Consider the following 22,854-nt stretch of genomic DNA (forward strand, 5'->3'; position numbering starts at 1 on the left):
TGTAACTGACAAATTTTTTTATTTTTTTTTCGGTCTACTAGGTATAGCAGTGGTACATCACAGCCAAAAATTGGTGAATTTCACCGGAAAATGTAACCGACTAATTATTTTTTTAACCTGTCTACTAGGTATAGCAGTGGTACTTCACACCCAAAAATTGTTGAATTATAACTGAAAATGTAACTGACAAATTTTTTATTTTATTTTTACCTGTCTACTAGGTATAGCAGTGGTACATCACACCCAAAAATTGATGAATTTCACCGGAAAATGTAACTGACAATTTATTTATTTTTTTAACTTGTCTGATAGGTATAGCAGTGGTACTTCACACCCAAAAATTGGTGAATTTCACCAGAAAATGTAACTGACAAAGTAGTGATATGACATAAAATAAAATACGTACAAATAAAAAAAAAATTTGATTTATGAGGTGGAGTTCCATATGGAGTAGGAGTTTGAGGAGGCGGTGGATGTAGCGGTGTAGGTGGAAGTGGCAGTAGAGGAGGACGGTTTTAATTTAATTTAATTTTTTTAATTAAATTAAAGAGTGTGAAATATCCAAAATACAAGAATGAGCAATTGCGCTGCAGTATAACAATGGCTGGTTAAGGCCGGTATACATGTCTATTCTGCACAAGGTACGGACAAGTCCTGAGGGATCCATGCCTGGTTCATTTTAATGAATGTGAGCTTGTCCACATTGGCTGTGGACAGGCGGCTGCGCTTGCCTGTGATGACGCCCCCTGCCGTGCTAAACACACGTTCAGATAATACACTGGCTGCAGGGCAGGCCAGCACCTCCAAGGCATAAAGGGCAAGCTCAGGCCATGTGCCCAATTTGGAGACCCAGAAGTTGAAGGGGTCAGACCCGTCATTCAGTACGTGTAGGCGTGTGCACACATACTGCTCCACCATGTTGGTGAAATGCTGCCTCCTGCTAAGACGTTCCATATCAGCTGGTGGTGCTGGTTGTTGTGGCGTGCTGACAAAGCTTTTCCCCATTTTGGCCATGCTAACCCTGCCTTCTGAGGTGCTGGCGGTGCCCCAGCTGCGTTGGCACCTCTTCCTCATCCTCGGCCTTCGCCTTGTGCTTCCACTGTGCCCCCGCTGTCAGGTGGGCATGCCACCAGCAGCGTGTCTACCAGCGTGCACTTGTACTCGCGCATCTTTACGATCACGCTCCAGTGACGGAATTAAGGACGGTACGTTGTCCTTGTAACGGGGATCCACCAGCGTGGCCACCCAGTAATCAGCACAAGTTAGAATGTGGGCAACTCGGCGGTCATTGCGGAGACACTGCAGCACGTAATCGCTCATGTGTGACAGGCTGCCCAGAGGCAACGAAAAGCTGTCCTCTGTGGGAGGTGTATCGTCTGTGTCCTCTGTATCCCCCCAGCCACGCACCAGTGATGACCATGAGCTGGTCTGGGTGTCACCCTGCTGTGAACATGGTTCCTCCTCCTCCATCTCCTCCTTCTCATCCTCCACCTCCTTATCCTCCAGAACTGTGCCCTGGCTGGACAATTGTGTACCTGGCGTTTGTGGGTGCAGGAACCCACCCTCGGAGCCACTTGGGAATGACTGGCCGGAAACCCTACGAAATGATAGCTCTTCCTCCTCCCACTCCTGTGCCACATCCTCTTCCATCATCGCCAGCAGCATTTTTTCAAGGAGGCATAGAAGTGGGATAGTTAAGCTGTGAACGGCATTATCGGCACTAGCCGTGTTGGTGGAGTACTCGAAACAGCGCAACAAGGAACACAGGTCTCGCATGGAGGCCCAGTCACTGGTGGTGAAGTGGTCCTGTTCCGCCGAGTGACTCACCCATGCGTGCTGCAGCTGAAACTCCACTATCCCCTGCTGCTGCTCGCACAGTCTGGCAAGCATGTGCAAGGTGGAGTTCCACCTTGAGGGGCACGTCGCATATGAGGCGGTGAGCGGGAAGGCCGAAGTTACTCTGCAGTGCTGACAGGCGAGCAGCAGCAGGGTGAGAACGCCAAAAGCGCGCACAGACGGCCCACACTTTATGCAGCAGCTTTGACATATCGGGGTAATTTTTAAGGAACCTCTGCACCACCAAATTCAGCACATGCGCCAGACAAGGGATGTGCGTCAAACCGGCTAGTCCCAGAGCTGCTATGAGATTTCACCCATTATCGCACACCACCAGGCCGGGCTTGAGGCTGACTGGCACAAACCACTCATCGGTCTGTTGTTCAAGGCCCGTCCAAAGCTCCTTCACGGTGTGGGGTTTGTCCCCCAAACAGATACGTTTTAAAACTGCCTGCTGTTGTTTAACCCTACTCCAGAGGTGGATGAAGAGGCAGAGACTGCAACAGAAGAGGAAGCAGGAGGAGCCAGAGACCTTTCTTGTTTTTTGAAGTGTCTACTCCACTGCAGCTCGTGCTTTGCGCTTAAATGCCTGGTCATGCAGGTTGTGCTCAGGTTGAGAACGTTTATGCCTCGCTTCAGGCTCTGATTGCACAGCGTGCAAACCACTCGTGTCTTTTCGTCAGCACATTGTCTGAAGAACTGCCACGCCAGGGAACTCCTCGGATCTGGCTTTGGTGTGCTCGGTCTCTTGCTGCGGTGGGCAGTAGCAGGCGTACTGTCTAGAGGACGGCCGCTCCGCTTTTGCACCCTGCTCCCTCTTCTGCTGTGCTGGTGGCTCTGTGCGACCACCGCCTCTTCCTCCGAACTCTATAGGTCACTTGCATGACCTTCATTCCATGTGGATTCGAGGACCTCCTCATCCTCCACATCATCTTCCACCCAGTCTTCACCCCTGCCCTCCTTGACGGTCTGCACACTTTCGAAAGCCCCAGCAGTTGGCACCTGTGTTTTGTCATCATCCGAGACGTGCTGTGATGGTCCTCCCATGTACTCATCTTGAAAGATAAGTGGTTGGGCATCGCTGCACTCAATCTCTTCCACTTCTGGGGCAGGGCTAGGTGGATGGCCATGGGAAACCCTGCTAGCAGAGTCATCAAAAAGCAGAAGAGACTGCTGCATGACTTGGGGCTCAGACTGCTTGGCTGATTTGCAAGGGGGTGCGGTGAAAGACTGATGGACATCGGCTGCTGGTGCCAACTGTGATCTTTCAGCAGGAGACTGGGTAGGAGACAATGTGAATGAACTGGAGCCATTCTCAGCAACCCAATCTACTATCGCCTGTACTTGTTCAGGTCTCACCATTCGTAGAGCTGCATTAGGCCCGACCAAATACCGCTGCAGGTTCTGTCGCCTACTCACACCTGAGGAAGGGGTTTCACTTGTGCGTGTAGCTGGCACAGATCGACCACGTCCTCTCCCTGCAACAGGAGCTCCACCAGCAGCACCACGACCTGGGCCACGTCCCTTATTTGACACTCTCCTCATATTTCTCGAATTTAGGATCTTGCCCTAAATGGGTGTTTAATTAATAGTAGAATAGAACAACAGTATGTATCTCCCACGCCCTGAACCAGACTAGGCCTCAATTAAATTAGTTTGCCCAAAATGGCTGTATTTCAAATAACTGAATAGAACACCTGTATATAAACAGTGTATCTCAGACGCCCTGACCAACATTAGGCTGCAATTAAAGATTTGTTCCTAAAATGGCTGTATTTCAAATACCTGAATAGAAGCCCTGTATATACAGGGTGTATCTCACACAGCCTGACCCACACTAGGCTGCAATTAAAGATTTTTGCACAAAATGCCGGTATTTCAAATACCTGAATAGAACCACACTGTGTAAAGGCTGTATCTCACAATGACATATGCAGCAAAGGCTGCCAACAATTTTTTTTTTGCCCAAACGGGTGTTTGTTTAATAACTGAATATGACAGCAGTATATAACCCTGTAATTTCAAACTTCTTGATGCTTCAAGGCCTGAAATATTGTGTATTTTGCCCAAAAAAGGGTGTTTTATTAATAGAAGAATATAAACCCTATATATACAGGGTGTATCTCACACGTCCTGACCCACACTAGGCCGCAATTAAAGATTTGTGCACAAAATGGCGGTATTTCAAATACCTGAATAGAACCACACTATGTAAAGGCTGTATCTCACAATGACATATGCAGAAAAGGCTGCCAACTAAACTTTTTTTTGACAAAAGGGTGTTTGTTTAATAACTGAATATGACAGCAGTATATAACCCTGTAATTTCAAACGTTTTGATGCTGCAAGGCCTTAAAAATTGTGTATTTTGCACAAAAAAAGGTGTTTTATTAATTAAAGAATCAAACCCCTGTATTTAACCACCTCAGCCCCCAGTGCTTAAACACCCTGAAAGACCAGGCCACTTTTTACACTTCTGACCTACACTACTTTCACCGTTTATTGCTCGGTCATGCAACTTACCACCCAAATGAATTTTACCTCCTTTTCTTCTCACTAATAGAGCTTTCATTTGGTGGTATTTCATTGCTGCTGACATTTTTACTTTTTTTGTTATTAATCGAAATTTAACGATTTTTTTGCAAAAAATGACATTTTTCACTTTCAGTTGTAAAATTTAGCAAAAAAAACGACATCCATATATAAATTTTGCTCTAAATTTATTGTTCTACATGTCTTTGATAAAAAAAAAATGTTTGGGTAAAAAAAAATGGTTTGGGTAAAAGTTATAGCGTTTACAAACTATGGTACAAAAATGTGAATTTCCGCTTTTTGAAGCAGCTCTGACTTTCTGAGCACCTGTCATGTTTCCTGAGGTTCTACAATGGCCAGACAGTACAAACACCCCACAAATGACCCCATTTCGGAAAGTACACACCCTAAGGTATTCGCTGATGGGCATAGTGAATTCATAGAACTTTTTATTTTTTGTCACAAGTTAGCGGAAAATGATGATTTTTTTTTTTTTTTCTTACAAAGTCTCATATTCCACTAACTTGTGACAAAAAATAAAAAGTTCTATGAACTCACTATGCCCATCACGAAATACCTTGGGGTCTCTTCTTTCCAAAATGGGGTCACTTGTGGGGTAGTTATACTGCCCTGGCATTCTAGGGGCCCAAATGTGTGGTAAGGAGTTTGAAATCAAATTCTGTAAAAAATGACCTGTGAAATCCGAAAGGTGCTCTTTGGAATATGGGCCCCTTTGCCCACCTAGGCTGCAAAAAAGTGTCACACATCTGGTATCTCCGTACTCAGGAGAAGGTGGGGAATGTGTTTTGGGGTGTCATTTTACATATACCCATGCTGGGTGAGAGAAATATCTTGGCAAAAGACAACTTTTCCCATTTTTTTATACAAAGTTGGCATTTGACCAAGATATTTATCTCACCCAGCATGGGTATATGTAAAAAGACACCCCAAAACACATTCCTCAACTTCTCCTGAATACAGAGATACCAGATGTGTGACACTTTTTTGCAGCCTAGGTGGGCAAAGGTGCCCAAATTCCTTTTAGGAGGGCATTTTTAGACATTTGGATATCAGACTTCTTCTCACACTTTGGGGCCCCTAAAATGCCAGGGCAGTATAAATACCCCACATGTGACCCCATTTTGGAAAGAAGACACCCCAAGGTATTCAATGAGGGGCATGGCGAGTTCATAGAAAAAAAAAAATTTTGGCACAAGTTAGCGGAAATTGATTTTTTTGATTTTGTTCTCACAAAGTCTCCCTTTCCGCTAACTTGGGACAAAAATTTCAATCTTTCATGGACTCAATATGCCCCTCAGCGAATACCTTGGGGTGTCTTCTTTCCAAAATGGTGTTATTTGTGGGGTGTTTGTACTGCCCTGGCATTTGAGGGTCTCCACAATCATTACATGTATGCCCAGCATTAGGAGTTTCTGCTATTCTGGGCTGAAAGAAAAAAATGAACGGCACAGATTTCTTCATTCGCATCGATCAATGTGGATGAAAAAATCTCTGCCAAAAAAAGAAAAAGGAGGGGAAAGGCGTCTGCCAGGACATAGGAGCTCCGCCCAACATCCATACCCACTTAGCTCGTATGCCCTGGCAAACCCGATTTCTCCATTCACATCAATCGATGTGGATGAATAAATCATTGCCGGGATTTTTTTTTTTATATATACAAAGTGTTTGCCAAAGTATATGAACACCGCCACCTCCTCAGCTCATATGCCTCGGCAAACGTATCTTTTACTGCAGAGGAGAAATCTCGTCTTGCAGCGCCGCATACACCGACTTGCGTGTAATCTGACAGCAGCGCAATGCTTCTGTCCGAATGCACATCAGTGCTGCAGCTAGTCGATCGGTTGGTCCACCTGAAAGGTAAAAAAAAAAAAAAAAAAAAGAAAAAACCAGGCCGCAACGCAATAACTTTATTAACTTTAGAACAGAACATATTAACTTTTTTTAAACTTTTTTAACTTTTTTACTTACCGGTAATTTTTTTTTTGTTTAGTTTTTTTTACCTTTATAGAACAAACCTCTCCTTCCCCATGGGACAATGTGCAAAGTGCAAATCGCCCAAAGATGTGGCGAAGTACGTTATGCACTTTATCCCAGGTGAAAGGAGAGGTTTGCAGCAGCTATGAGTAAAAGGGCCCTAATAGCCCTGTGTGCCTGTCCTGTGAGATGCAATCCCTATGCTAGGTGTACCTGTGTGTGGTACTTCCGGAAACACTCACCTAAGCATAGGGCAGGGTGGTCAGGGCAGTCAGGACAGAAATAGCGGGTGTCACGCCTTATTCCACTCCTGCTACAGACACTACATTTTTTTCGGGGTGGCGGTTGGGTTGAGGTACCAGCAACGACACTGGGGAAATGTCGCTCGTGTAGACGGCTAACTACACTGGTGGATGGGGCCACGGAACCTCCTGGGTAAAGGAGGTTCACGATGATCTCTTCCTGGAATTTGAGGAAGGATCCTGTTCTCCCAGCCTTACTGTAGAGAACAAAACTATTATACAGCGCCAATTGAATTAAATATACAGTCACCTTCTTATACCAGCGTCTGGTTCTGCGGGAAACTAAATAGGGAGCCAACATCTGGTCATTGAAGTCCACCCCTCCCATGAGCGCATTATAGTCGTGGACTGAGAGGGGCTTTTCAATGACACGGGTTGCCCTTTCAATTTGGATTGTCGTGTCTGCGTGAATGGAGGAGAGCATGTAAACGTCACGCTTGTCTCTCCATTTCACCGCGAGCAGTTCTTCGTTACACAAGGCAGCCCTCTCCCCCCTTGCAAGACGGGTGGTTACAAGCCGTTGGGGGAAGCCCACGCGACTGGTTCGCGCGGTGCCACAGGCGCAAATCCGTTCTAGAAACAAATGCCTAAAGAGGGCCACACTTGTGTAAAAATTGTCCACATAAAGATGGTACCCCTTGCCGAATAAGGGTGACACCAAGTCCCAGACTGTCTTCCCACTGCTCCCCAGGTAGTCAGGGCAACCGACCGGCTCCAGGGTCTGATCTTTTCCCTCATAGATCCGAAATTTGTGGGTATAGCCTGTGGCCCTTTCACAGAGCTTATACAATTTGACCCCATACCGGGCACGCTTGCTTGGGATGTATTGTTTGAAGCCAAGGCGCCCGGTAAAATGTATTAGGGACTCGTCTACGCAGATGTTTTGCTCAGGGGTATACAAATCTGCAAATTTCTGGTTGAAATGGTCTATGAGGGGCCGAATTTTGTGGAGCCGGTCAAAAGCTGGGTGGCCTCTGGGACGGGAGGTGGTGTTGTCGCTAAAATGCAGAAAACGCAGGATGGTCTCAAATCGTGTCCTGGACATAGCAGCAGAGAACATGGGCATGTGATGAATTGGGTTCGTGGACCAATATGACCGCAATTCATGCTTTTTTGTCAGGCCCATGTTGAGGAGAAGGCCCAGAAAAATTTTAAGTTCGGAAACTTGGACTGGTTTCCACCGGAAAGGCTGGGCATAATAGCTTTCCGGGTTTGCGGTTATAAATTGTGTGGCATACCGGTTTGTCTCTGCCACGACTAAGTCCAAGAGCTCCGCAGTCAAGAACAGCTCAAAAAATCCCAGGGCCGAACCGATTTGAGCCGTCTCAACCCGAACTCCAGACTGGGCGGTGAAAGGGGGAACTACAGGTGCGGCTGAAGTTGGTGACTGCCAATCAGGGTTTGCCAGCACCTCAGGGACTCTAGGGGGTCTACGGGCCTGTCTGCGCGGTGGCTGCGACGGGGTAACTACTGCACGTGCCACCGTACCAGCTTCAACTGCCCTTCTGGTGCTCGCTACTTCACCAGGTTGTACGGCAGTGCTGGTACTAGGTCCAGGAAGGGCTGGGCTGCTGGTGTATGCCTCACCACGTGATCCGGCAGCGACAGCCCCACTCTGCTGCTCTTGAAGCGGATCCTGCGTAACCTGTGGTCTAGCGACACGGGGCCGGGTACACCTGGTGCTGCCAGGGACCTCCACCTCCTCGTCCGAACTTTGGGTCAGAGAGCCACTGCTTTCCACAGGTTCATATTCTGACCCGCTAGATTCGTCAGATGAGGGTTCCCACTCCTCATCCGACTGGGTCAGAATCCTGTAGGCCTCTTCAGAAGAATACCCCCTGTTTGACATTTTGGACTACTAAATTTAGGGGTATTCCCTGAGACTACCCAAGAAAAAAAGCAAACCTGTCTTACAAAGGGGAGGCTAGCGAAGTACCGGAGGCCGCTGCGGTTGATAAAAAATATCAAAACAGATTTTTTTTATCGCCGCAGTGCGTGTAAAGTGAATGTGCAGTGATCAAAAAATAATAATTTTTTGTCACTGCGGTGGGGCGGGCGTGGGTGAACGCACGTGTGGGCGACCGATCAGGCCTGATCGGGCAAACACTGCGTTTTGGGTGGAGGGCAAACTAAAGTGACACTAATACTATTATAGATCTGACCGTGATCAGTTTTGCTCACTTACAGATACTATAAAAGTACAAATGCTGATTAGCGATACGCTAATCAGCGAATAAAAGTGACTGCGGTGCGGTGGGGTGGGCGCTAACTGACGCTAACTACCTAACCAAGGGGCCTAAACTATCCCTAAAACCTAACAGTCAATACCAGTGAAAAAAAAAAAGTGACAGTTTACACTGATCACTTTTTTTCCTTTCACTAGTGATTGACAGGGGCGATCAAAGGGGTGATCAAAGGGTTAATTGGGGTGCAGGGGGGTGATCTGGGGCTAAGGTGTGCTGTTTGGTGTACTCACTGTGAAGTCTGCTCCTCTGCTGGATCCAACCGACGAAAAGGACCAGCAGAGGAGCAGAGAAGCCATATAACAGATCATATTTACTAATATGATCTGTTATCTGGCTTGTGATTTGATTTTTTAAAAATCAGCAACCTGCCAGCGACGATCATTGGCTGGCAGGTTGCTGATGCAATTCTCCTCGAACTTTTGCCGGCCCGCGATGCGCATGCGCGGGCCGGCTGTGACCGAAATCTCGCGTCTCGCGAGAGGACGCGCCGGCGCGTCCACTCGGAATGAAACAACCACCTCCAGGACGCGTCTGTGCGTACAGCGGTCCGGAGGTGGTTAAGGGGTGTATCTCAAACGCCCTGAACCAGACTAGGCCTCAATTAAATTTGTTTGCCCAAAATGGCTGTATTTCAAATACCTGAATAGAACCCCTGTATATATAGAGTGTATCTCACACGCCCTGATCAACACTAGGCCGCAATTATATTTGTTTGCCCAAAATGGCTGTATTTCAAATACCTGAATAGAAGCCCTGTATTTAAAGGGTGTATCTCACACGCCCTGATCCACACTAGGACGCTATCAAAGAATTGTGCCCAAAATAGCTTTATTTCAAATAACTGAATAGAAAGACAGTATGTAAAGGCTTTATCTCACAATGACATCTGCATCAAAGGCTGCCAACAATTTTTTTTTTGCCCAAACGGGTGTTTGTTTAATAACTGAATTTGACAGCAGTATACACTCACCTAAAGAATTATTAGGAACACCATACTAATACGGTGTTGGACCCCCTTTTGCCTTTAGAACTGCCTTAATTCTACGTGACATTGATTCAACAAGGTTCTGATAGCATTCTTTAGAAATGTTGGCCCATATTGATAGGATAGCATCTTGCAGTTGATGGAGATTTGAGGGATGCACATCCAGGGCACGAAGCTCCCGTTCCACCACATCCCAAAGATGCTCCATTGGGTTGAGATCTGGTGACTGTGGGGGGCCATTTTAGTACAGTGAACTCATTGTCATTTTCAAGAAACCAATTTGAAATGATTCAAGCTTTGTGACATGGTGCATTATCCTACTGGAAGTAGCCATCAGAGGATGGGTACATGGTGGTCATGAAGGGATGGACATGGTCAGAAACAATGCTCAGGTAGCCCGTGGCATTTTAACAATGCCCAATTGGCACTAAGGGGCCTAAAGTGTGCCCAGAAAACATCCCCCACACCATTACACCACCACCACCAGCCTGCACAGTGGTAACAAGGCATGATGGATACATGTTCTCATTCTGTTTACGCCAAATTCGGACTCTACCATTTGAATGTCTCAACAGAAATCGAGACTCATCAGACCAGGCAACATTTTTCCAGTCTTCAACAGTCCAATTTTGGTGAGCTCGTGCAAATTGTAGCCTATTTTTATCTATTTGTAGTGGAGATGAGTGGTACCCGGTGGGGTCTTCTGCTGTTGTAGCCCATCCGCCTCAAGGTTGTGCGTGTTGTGGCTTCACAAATGCTTTGCTGCATACCTCGGTTGTAACTAGTGGTTATTTCAGTCAACGTTGCTCTTCTATCAGCTTGAATCAGTCGGCCCATTCTCCTCTGACCTCTAGCATCAACAAGGCATTTTCGCCCACAGGACAGCCGCATACTGGATGTTTTTCCCTTTTCACACCATTCTTTGTAAACCCTAGAAATGGTTGTGCGTGAAAATCCCAGTAACTGAGCAGATTGTGAAATACTCAGACTGGCCCGTCTGGCACCAACGACCATGCCACGCTCAAAATTGCTTAAATCACCTTTCTTTCCCATTCTGACATTCAGTTTGGAGTTCAGGAGATTGTCTTGACCAGGACCACACCCCTAAATGCATTGAAGCAACTGCCATGTGATTGGTTGACTAGATAATTGCATTAATGAGAAATAGAACAGGTGTTCCTAATAATTCTTTAGGTGAGTGTATAACCCTTGAATTTCACATGTGCTGATGCTGCAAGGCCAGGAAAATAGTGGAATCTGGCAAAAAAGTGTGTTTTTAAAAATCAAGAAAATTATGGCTGTATTTCTAGCTTAAATTGCACACTCACTAATCCAGATGTTGTATATTGCCCAAAAAGTGTTTTTTTGGTAACAGAATATGAAAGCTGTATATATTAAACTTGAATTTAACACTTGCAGATCAAGAAAATAGTGGTTTTTGACAAAAAAAAGTGTGTTTTTAAAAACCCAGAAAATTATGCCTGTATTTCTAGCTTAAATTGCACACTGACTAATCCAGATGTTGTATATTGCCCAAAAAGTTTTTTGGGTAGTGGATTATGAAAGCTGTATATATTAAACTTGAATTTAACACTTGCAGATCTGGAAAATAGTGTTTTTTGGCAGAAAAGTGTGTTTTTAAAAACCCAGAAAATAATGGCTGTATTTCTAGCTTAAATTGCACACTCACTAATCCAGATGTTGTATATTGCCAAAAAGGTGTTTTTTTGGTAACAGAATATGAAAGCTGTATATATTAAACTTGAATTTTTACATTTGCAGATCTGGAAAATAGTGGTTTTTGGCCAAAAATTGTGTTTTTAAAAACCCAGAAAATTATGGCTGTATTTCTAGCTTAAATTGCACACTGACTAAGCCTGTAAATGCACCAGATGTTGTAAATTGCCCAAAAAATTGTGATTTTTTTTTTTTACAAACAGATTATTTGTGCTGTTTTTAAAGCTTGGATTTCAATGTCCCAAAAGCTCAGATGCAGTGCTGGTGCACTGAGCTTGCATAAAATGGCCGCCGCCCACCTAACTGACTTCGGTCACTGGGCTCAGGGTAGGATAAAAATATTGTGCCCTGCACCCACACAACACAATGTATGTAGATCGCTGAGTTAGATTCACGTTTTGAGCAAAGATTCTCTCCTATTCTCTCCCTGAAATCACCAGCAGCATCCTCTCACTACACTAAGCACAGCAGAGTGACGTGCAGCGCTACGTGACTCCAGCTTATATAGAGGCTGGGTCACCTACTGCACTGGCCAATCACAGCCATGGCTTCTAATGGCAGCCAGTTTAACGCTTGTTGATTGGCTCTGCAGCCTTTCAAAAAGCGCCAAGAAAGCGCCGAACACCGAACCCGAACTTTCACTAAAAAGTTCGGGTTTGGGTCCTCGGTCCAAAAATCCTAAAGTTCGGTACGAACCCGAACTTTACAGTTTGGGTCCGCTCAACCCTAGTCCCCGTATCTTTTGGCACCTCATATGTTAATGAGGCGACTCGGTTATACTAGGCGTGGACTTGTGTTTCTCCTGGGCGCGGTTATCTTTTCCCTGGCTGTGAGCGCATCTAATCAGAGCGCCACGCTCTTAGCCAGGGAGAAGGAGCTCAAGTTCTCGCGAGAATCGCAGCTCCTTCTACCACGAGAACTTGAGCTCCTTCTCCCCCATTAGCATATGAAGTGCCAAAAGATACGGGGACCACAGCGTACGAACGGGGGGGTTCTTTAGAAAAAAAAAAGTGCCAAGACATCAGTGGGAGCCACACTATAAGGTAGGATATTAATTAGATTAAGAATTTCCAGGTGAAAGGTCCTCTTTAAGCTTGTATTAAGCTTATATTTACCTCTTACTAAGCTATTATAACTATTGGCAGTGGCTAATTATAAATTTTGGCAGCGGTTAATTGATCCTTCTATCTTCCTAAAAGCTAAAAGACCTTTGATGTCACCGAAACGCCCCATTTTCCACTCATAACCCCAGCCCGCTCCGACCACAACCCCGCCCATCGTGATGTCATCGAAGGTCCCGCAAGGCAGCAGTCCCTTTGTTAGTGGACCTGTGATCTTTGAAATTTGCTTTTAATTATATACAAAATTCAATTAAGTTTAATATGTTTAAAAATAAAATGATATTAAGCGTGTATTAAGCTTATATTAACCCCTTAAGGACTCAGCCCTATTTCACCTTAAGGACTTGGCCATTTTTTGCAAATCTGACCAGTGTCACTTTAAGTGCTCATAACTTTAAAACGCATTGACTTATCCAGGCCGTTCTGAGATTGTTTTTTCGTCACATATTGTACTTCATGACACTGCTAAAATTGGGTCAAAAAAGTTAATTTTTTTGCATAAAAAAATACCATATTTACCAAAAATTTAGAAAAATTAGCAAATTTCAAACTTTCAGTTTCTCTACTTCAGTAATACATAGTAATACCCCCAAAAATTGTGATTACTTTACATTCCCCATATGTCTACTTCATGTTTGTAGCATTTTGGGATTGATATTTTATTTTTTGGGGATGTTATAAGGCTTAGAAGTTTAGAAGCAAATCTTGAAATTTTTCAGAAATTTACAAAAACCCAATTTTTAGGGACCACTACAGGTCTGAAGTCACTTTGCGAGGCTTACATAATAGAAACCGCCCAAAAATGACCCCATTCTATAAACTACACCCCTCAAGGTATTCAAAACTGATTTTACAAACTTCGTTAACACTTTAGGTGTTGCACAAGAGTTATTGGCAAATGGGGATGAAATTTGCGAATTTCTTTTTTTTGCCTAATTTTCCATTTTAACCCATTTTTTCCACTAACAAAGCAAGGGTTAACAGCCAAACAAGACTGTATCTTTATTGCCCTGACTCTGCCGTTTACAGAAACACCCCATATGTGACCGTAAACTACTGTATGGGCACACAGCGGGGCGCAGAGTGAAAGGTGCGCCGTATGGTTTTTGGAAGCCAGATTTTGCTGGACTGTTTTTTTGACACCATGTCCCATTTGAAGCCCCCCTGATGCACCCCTAGAGTAGAAACTCCATAAAAGTGACCCCATCTAAGAAACTACACCCCTCAAGGTATTCAAAACTGATTTTACAAACTTTGTTAACCCTTTAGGTGTTGCACAAGATTTAATGGAAAATAGATACAATTTCAAAATTTCACTTTTTTGGCAGATTTTCCATTTTAATATTTTTTTTCCAGTTACAAAGCAAGGGTTAACAGCCAAACAAAACTCATTATTTATGGCCCTGATTCTGTAGTTTACAGAAACACCCCATATGTGGCCGTAAACTACTGTACGGGCACACAGTAGGGCGTAGAGGGAAAGGTGCGCCGTATGGTTTTTGGAAGCCAGATTTTGCTGGACTGTTTTTTTGACACCATGTCCCATTTGAAGCCCCCCTGATGCACCCCTAGAGTAGAAACTCCATAAAAGTGACCCCATCTAAGAAACTACACCCCTCAAGGTATTCAAAACTGATTTTACAAACTTTGTTAACCCTTTAGGTGTTGCACAAGATTTAATGGAAAATAGAGATACAATTTCAAAATTTCACTTTTTTGGCAGATTTTCCATTTTAATATTTTTTTTCCAGTTACAAAGCAAGGGTTAACAGCCAAACAAAACTCATTATTTATGGCCCTGATTCTGTAGTTTACAGAAACACCCCATATGTGGTCGTAAACCGCTGTACGGGCACACGGCAGGGCGCAGAAGGAAAGGAATGCCATACGGTTTTTGGAAGGCAGATTTTGCTGGACTGGTTTTTTTGACACCATGTCCCATTTGAAGCCCCCCTGATGCACCCCTAGAGTAGAAACTCCAAAAAAGTGACCCCATTTTAGAAACTACGGGATAGGGTGGCAGTATTGTTGGTACTAGTTTAGGGTACATATGATTTTTGGTTGCTCTATATTACACTTTTTTGTGCGGCAAGGTAACAAGAAATAGATTTTTTGGCACGTTTTTTTTTTTTGTTATTTACAACATTCATCTGACAGGTTAGATCATGTGGTAATTTTATAGAGCAGGTTGTCACGGACGCGGCGATACCTAATATGTATACAATTTTTTTTATTTATGTAAGTTTTACACAATGATTTCATTTTTAAAACAAAAAAAATGTTTTAGTGTCTCCATAGTCTAAGAGCCATAGTTTTTTCAGTTTTTGGGCGATTATCTTAAGTAGGGTCTCATTTTTTGCGGGATGAGATGACGGTTTGAGTGGCACTATTTTGGGGTGCATATGACTTTTTGATCACTTGCTATTACACTTTTTGTGACGTAAGATGACAAAAAATTGCTTTTTTTACACCGTTTTTATTTTTATTTTTTTACGGTGGTCACCTGAGGGGTTAGGTCATGTGATATTTTTATAGAGCCGGTCGATACGGACGCGGCAATACCTAATATGTATACTTTTTATTTATTTATTTAAGTTTTACACAATGATTTCATTTTTGAAACCAAAAGAATCATGTTTTAGTGTTTCCATAGTCTAAGAGCCATAGTTTTTTCAGTTTTTGGACGATTATCTTGGGTAGGGTATGATTTTTGCGGGATGAGATGACGGTTTGATTAGTACTATTTTGGCGTACATGCGACTTTTTTGATCACTTTTATTACCTTTTTTGGGAAGTAAGGTGGGCAAAATTTCAATTTCCTAATAGTTTTTATTTTTTTATTTTTATGGCGTTCACCGTGCGGGGAAAGTAACATGACCGTTTTATAGATCAGGTCGTTACGGACGCGGCGATACCAAACATGTGTAGGGAATTTTATTTTTTTCATTTTTAATCATTGATAAATGTGTTTTTGGATTTTTACTTTTTTTTCACTTTTTTTCACATTTTTTTTGACCCAGACCCACTTGGTTCTTGAAGATCCAGTGGGTCTGATGTCTGTATAATACAGTACAGAACAATATATATTGTTCTGTACTGTATTTTACTTACACTTTGTCTGAACAGATCTCTGCCTTTCAGCACAGATCTGTTCAGCACCATGGACAGCAGGATGCCTGAGAGGCGTCCTGTTGCCATGGGAACCTTCCCCGTCTGCTCAGAACTGCGCAGACGGGGAAGGGTAAGGAGGGGATCTGTCGAGGGGCTGTCTGGGGGCTCTCTCCCTCTCCATCGGGGGGCTGCAAAGGCACAGCAGCCCCCCGATGGGAGAGGGAGGGAGCTCCCTCTTACTGTTAACTTTTTCCATACAGCGGTCCGTACGGACCGCTGTATGGAAAGGGTTAAACGGCTGACATCGCATCATCGATGTCAGCCGTTTATACCAGGGTGCCAGCAATGTGCTGGCACCCTGGTATACCCACTAGAGACCAACGATTATACAAGGGGAGGCGGGCGGGGGATCGCGATCCCGCCTGCCGCACCGCCCGCCTCCCGCACCGCCCCCACCGCCCACAACTCCCCCCCTGCACTACCCGCCGGCAAAAAATCATGCAGGGGTGCAGGGGGGGATGTAAAATATATATTTTAGGGACACTAAAGCTTCTGATCCCCGCGGTCAGGGCCCGCGGGGATCAGAAACTGCACAAAGCGCAGCAAACCGCAGGTCTGAATTGACCTGCGGTTTTCTGCGATCGCCGATGCGTGGGGGTCAAATGACCCCCCCCTGCATTGTTACGGGATGCCGGCTGAATGATTTCAGCCGAAATCCCGTTCCGATTAACCCCTCGGGCGCCGGAATACAGATTTCAAGTTATGACGTACCGGTACGTCATGGGTCCTTAAGGACTCGGGATCCATGCCGTACCGATACGTCCTAAGTCCTTAAGGGGTTAAACTCTTATTTAGCTATTATAAATATTGGCAATAGTTATTTGATCCGTCTAACTATATATAGGACCTTGGATGATGTCACCGAAGGTCCTGCAAGGTATACAATGCAGTCCAACACTTCAATAGTTTAATTAAGTTTAATATGTTTAAAAATATCAAGCTTGTATTAAGCTTATATTAATCTCTTACTAAGCTATTATAAATATTAGCAGTGGCTAAATATAAATATTGGCAGCGGTTAATTGATCCTTCTATCTTCCTAAAAGCTAAAAGACCTTTGATGTCCCCGATGATGTCTAACCCAAATCTATTATTCAATTATCACCGCAACTAACGCAGATATGTAGCGCTTATAAATAACTAATTACAGCACCCAACTTTCCCGGGGGCGGATAACATCTTGTAGACATATTCGTCCTTAGTGGCTCCATACAGATTCGTCTTTTGTTCTTTTCGAAGGATCAGCGGGAGCGCCATGTAGACCAAAGGGTAATACCTTGTACTGATACAGCCCCTCTGGCGTGATGAAAGCCATTTTAATCCTTGGCAGCTTCTGTCAAGGGTACCTGCCAGTACCCTTTGGTGAGGTCCAACAGAAAAATGAGGTCCAAAAGAAAAATACCGGGCTTGGTCCAACTTCTCAATAAGCTCATCCACTCCGGGCATGGGATATGCATCAAACTTAGACACCTCATTCAGTTTGCGGAAGTCGTTACAGAATCGCAATGTCCCGTCCAGCTTGGGTATTAAGACTATCGGACTGACCCATTCACTTTTTGACTCCTCAATGACACCTAGCTGGAGCATTAGCTGCACTTCCTCCATGATGGCTTGTTGCCGAGCCCGGGTACCGGTATGGTTTTAACCAGACTTTTGCCTGAGGCTCAGTGACAATGTTATGTCGGACTATGGAAGTGCGTCCAGAGAGGTCCGAGAACACATCCGTGTTCCAACTAATTAACACCCTGGCTTCCTGAGCCTGTTTAGAGGAGAGGCTGTGATAGCCGCTTCCCTTGCTTCAGACAGAGGGGCCTAAACCGCTTCCCCTAGGAACCCTGGTCGTAGGCTGTCTTCTGTACAGGTTTTCCCTATCTTTCCAGGGTTTGAGCACATTCACATGGTACACCTGCTCTGGCTTTCGCCTCCCTGGCTGGTGTACCTTGTAATCTACCTCTCCAATTTTTTTAAGCAACTCATAGGGCCCCTGCCACCTAGCTAGGAACTTACTGTCTACGGTTGGTACCACAACCAATACCCGATCACCTGTGTTAAAGGTCCGGACCCGAGCCTGCCGGTTATAGATCCTACACTGGGCTCACTGCGCTGCCTCCATATGCTCCCTAACCAGAGGTAAAACTGCTTCCATCCATCCTTGCATCTAGGTGACGTACTCAGCAACACTTTTGTGCGGTGTGGGTTGTTCCCACGCCTCTTTGGCCACGTCCAACAGACCGTGAGGGTGTCTGCCGTACAGCAGTTCGAAGGGTGAGAACCCAGTAGAGGCCTGGGGCACCTCTCGCACTGCGAACATGAGATAGGGCAGAAGAAGGTACCAGTCCCTTCCATCCTTAGAGACCACTCTTTTTAGCATATTTTTTAATGTTTGATTAAATCTCTCTACCAGCCCATCCGTTTGCGGATGATACACAGACGTCCGTAGCTTTTTTATGTGGAGCAACTTACAGAGTTCCCTCATGACCTTGGACATAAACTGGGTCCCTTGGTCAGTCAGACCCACTCGAGAAAACATCTCCATTAACTCCTTAGCTATGAGTTTGGCTGATGTATGATGCAGTGGCACTGCCCTTTCGGGGTACCGAGTGGCGTGGTCGAGGACAACCAAGATGTGTTGGTGTCCTCTAACATACTTTGGTACCAGGCCTACGAGATCCATAGTGATTCGCTTGAACGGGACCTCGATAATTGGGAGGGGTAACAGGGGACTACGGAAATGTGGCTGGGGGCTCGTTATCTGGCAGGTTGGGCAAGACTTAAAATATTCTGCTACCTCTCTGAACACACTGGGCCAGTAAAACCGCTGTAGAATCCGGTAAACTAATAATGAAAGGAGTATCAATTATGTAATTTTATGAGACTCTGCTGCCTAATCCTGAAGGCAACTCACCTGAAGGAGATAGAAAATATCTGGCGGTATACAGGGAAAAGGGCAAGGGTAAGAACCATATTATCTAAGAAATTTGGTTCTAAGAGGGGATTGAAGAGAAATGTGACTCCATCTTGTTCCTGCTCTAAATATGTAAAGAATTGTTATAACATCTCACCCACGCACTGTTTCAAGTTCCCCTACTGTGAGTTAGGTTCACTTATCTGTCCCAGGACAGATTCTGGGAATCTCCCAGAACTAGTACAAACATTCTTGCCTTATTCAGGGTCATTCGGCACAACTGCGTACATTCTAATATGTGACTGATTAAAACCTATTCTTTTTGCTTACTGCATGTACACATACCATATAAGGATGTTCCAGTAGCATGTGTATGAGCACCAATGTTTATATTTTATGATTGGTTTAACGCTGTTGTTATGCAAACTTTTCTACTGCCTATATAAGGCCAAGCGATAGCATAATAAAGTTAGAGTATTTCTCAGTGATACCTGTGTGTGTGTCATGTTATTGCCAACTGAGAAATATCTCTCCTGACGTCAGTGACATCAAACCAAGGTGGTCGTAGAGGTCCAGAAAGGTCCAAATCCTTTCACTATCTTTCTAGCAATTTATATATCTTTCTATCAATCTATCTATATATCTACCTATCTATATATGTTTCTTTCTAACTGACTATCTTTCCACTTTCTTTCTATCTATCTATCCATCTATCTATCTAACAATTTATCCATTTCTCTTAACCAAACCTTCTGCAACAACGTTAACTAAACTTCCACCAGTTCTTAACATAAGATAAAATGCCTTTATTGTCACTGTACAATTCAATGAATACAACGTACAATACAATAAAATGTTGCTTGGAGCAATCCCAGATGCCATGGACAGAGGAACAAAGAACTGATATTTAAATTAAAGTATTACAATAGAAAAAAAGAAACACATTGCACTAGAAAGCATTACTATTCACAGTTCACAGCATATATATAGCAAGAGCAAAGTAGGAAGTGCTTATGAATATATATACAAACTAATTCAGACACCACTGCAGACAAGAGATCATCATGGGGTCACGAATGCAGCAGTCACTTTCAGTCTGTGGTAGTTTCTATCCTAGGAAGGGGCAATCGTCTCTGAGCATTTAGGAGACTGATTGCTTTGGAGTAAAAACTGTTCTTCAGCCTAGTGGTGCGGGCATGTAGGGCTCTAAGATGCCTACCGGAGGGTAGGGGAGTGAAAAGGCTGAGTTGGATCCCCGCAGATAACCTTTGCCCTGTTGCTGCAACGAGCAGTAAAGATGTCATCCAGTGATTCTTCCAGCCATTCTGATGATGCGCTTGAGGGTCTTCTTGTCCTCAGAAGAGCAGCCAGAGGACCACACTGTAACGCAATATGTTTTTCTTGGTATTGAGTATGAGGTTGTTGTTCTTAGTCCATCTCTCTAGGTTTTCAACCTCTTTCCTATAGGCTGTTTCATCATTATTGGAGATTAGGCCTATCACGGTCGTGTCATCTGCAAATTTTAGATTGGTATTGGTATTGTGAATAGTTTTGCAGTGAAGAGGGAGTGAAGGAGAGGGCTCAACACACAGCCTTGCGGTACCCCAGTGTTTAGTGTTAAGGATGAAGAGAAGTGCTTGCCCATGCGTACAATTTGTGGTCTTTTTGTAAGAAAATCCAGTATCCAGTTGCACAGGTGTGAGCTGAGACCCAAGTTGTTCAGTTTCGTTGCCAAGTTGTTGGGAGGGATGATGTTAAAGGCGGAGCTGTAATCAATGAACAACATCCACACATAGCTGTCTCTCTGCGTCAGGTGTGACAGTACAACCTGAAGGGCAAGTGAAACAGAATCCTCAGTTGACCTATGTGCTCTGTAAGCAAACTGGTATTGGTACATGGAGGTGCAGATCTTGCTCTTCATGTGCCTGAGGACAAGTTGTTCAAAGCAATTCATATAAATAGGAGTGAGAGCCACCGGACGATAATCACTTAAGGTCCTCACCCTGCCTATTTTGGAATTGGGACAATTGTGGAGGACTTCATGCAAGTGGGGACAATGGCCTGCTCTAGTGAGCTGTTAAATATACTGGTAGACACTGTTTTCAGCTGTTTAGCACAGTCTTTAGGACCTTTACAGGAACTTCATCAGGACCAGCTGCTTTGTGGGGATTAATGTGGCCCATTCTACCTCATGTGCTCTCAGCATCAGGGAACATGATGGAGCCTCTTGCTAGGCTAATTTGATGATAGGCAGCTCATTGTCTTTGTCAAATCGTGCGAAAAAATTATTTAGGTCATCAAGAGAGAAAGAGTTTCCAGTGTTGATAGAACAGGTGTTGCTCTTATAATTCTTAATGGACTTGATACCCTGCCACAATCAGAGCTTGTAAAATTATGTTCTATTTTTGATTTGTAGCAGTGCTTTGCATCCTTAATGCCCCTCTTCAGATTGGACCTGGCTGTTTTGTACTCCTCTGGGTCCCCCTTACGGAAAGCAATGTCACCTGCCTTCAAAAGGTATGAACATTTCTGTTTATCCATGGTTTCCTATTTGGGAAGGTCTGGATGATTTTGGTATCTGTGACATTGTCAATGCAAAATTTAATATAGGATACGACAGAGGAGGCATATATGTTTAAGTCTGTGTGATTTTCCTTTGTAGCTGCCTGTTTCAACAAATCCCAATCTGTGTCCTCAAAACAATCCTGTAGTCTCATTGTGGCTTCTTTAGGCCGAATTCTGATTGTATGCAAAGTAGGCTTAATCCTGGTGATAAGAGGTTTGTATGCTGGAGCCAAAAACAAAGAAATGTGATCCGACCTGCCAAGATGGGGGGCAGGTGATGCTGTACAAGCATTTGCTATGTTGCAATAAACATGGTCTAATGTATTTCTCCCCCTAGTTGGGAATTTAACAAACTGGTAAAATTTGGGGAGCATAGTTTTGAGATTAGCTTGGTTAAAATCACTTGCTAAGATGAACACTCCATCTGGATGGATATTTTGCAGACTTATCATAATGTCATGCAATTTGGACAGTGTCAGCTTAATATTAGCTTGTGGAGGAATATAGACTACGGTGAGATACACGACTGTGAATTCCCTCGGTAAGTTGAACTGTCTACACTTAAGTGTCATAAGTTCTAAGTCAGCGGAGCAATATTGTTCAGCAATGACTGTGGAGGTGCACCAAGCATTATTGACATAAATAGACACTCCACCTCCCTTCTTCTTACCGGACTCAGCAGTTTGATCCATTCGGTAAACAGTCCGATCCGCAAGTTCAATAGCCTCGTCCGGGATGTTAGTATTTAGCCAGGTTTTGGTGAAAAATGAGGCGCAAGTGTTCATCCTATCAGACGAGATCCTCAGTCTCAGCTCATCGATCTTGTTCACTATAGACTGGGTATTTGCAACTACCTTTGTAGTGTACCTACTTTCTTGCCCTTGTAATCTATTATACGTTGGGGAGACTACTTGGGATGTAAAAACCCAGCTAAACCAACACTCAGAAAGTGATCTACGGTTTAGGATTTTAGAACAAGTACCTATATTAAGACGTGGTGGAGAAAGGACAGCTATACTTAATGGAATCTGTCACCATGTTCCGACATATAAAACCGAATGTACCATAATGCTTTGCTACCCTGATAGTTCCCAGTGATCGATCCATAATCTTCTCAGGACTAACCGGTCCTATTTTATCGCCCTATAAACCTTTCCCGCCTTTTATGCTAATTAACATAAAAGAGTCATATCTTACTTGGAAAAATGTGCCGTCGGTTTCTGCAACCCTGAATGGTATTCCCTCCAAACAACAATTTCCATGTGTTATTCCAACTCTCACTGATTGGAGTCCCGTATATTGAAGATATCCCGGATACACAAAGTTCAGTGCTTTCAATACGCTGATATTTATAATAGAGCAATTTTCAATGAGACAGTGTATCTTTGTACACAATGTCTTAACGCTGTTACAAACCAGCGTTAACAATCCGCGCTTTGAATAGACCAATAGTTCTTTC

Source organism: Bufo bufo, chromosome 3 (assembly GCF_905171765.1).
Source record: "Bufo bufo chromosome 3, aBufBuf1.1, whole genome shotgun sequence".
NCBI classification, from domain to species: domain Eukaryota; kingdom Metazoa; phylum Chordata; class Amphibia; order Anura; family Bufonidae; genus Bufo; species Bufo bufo.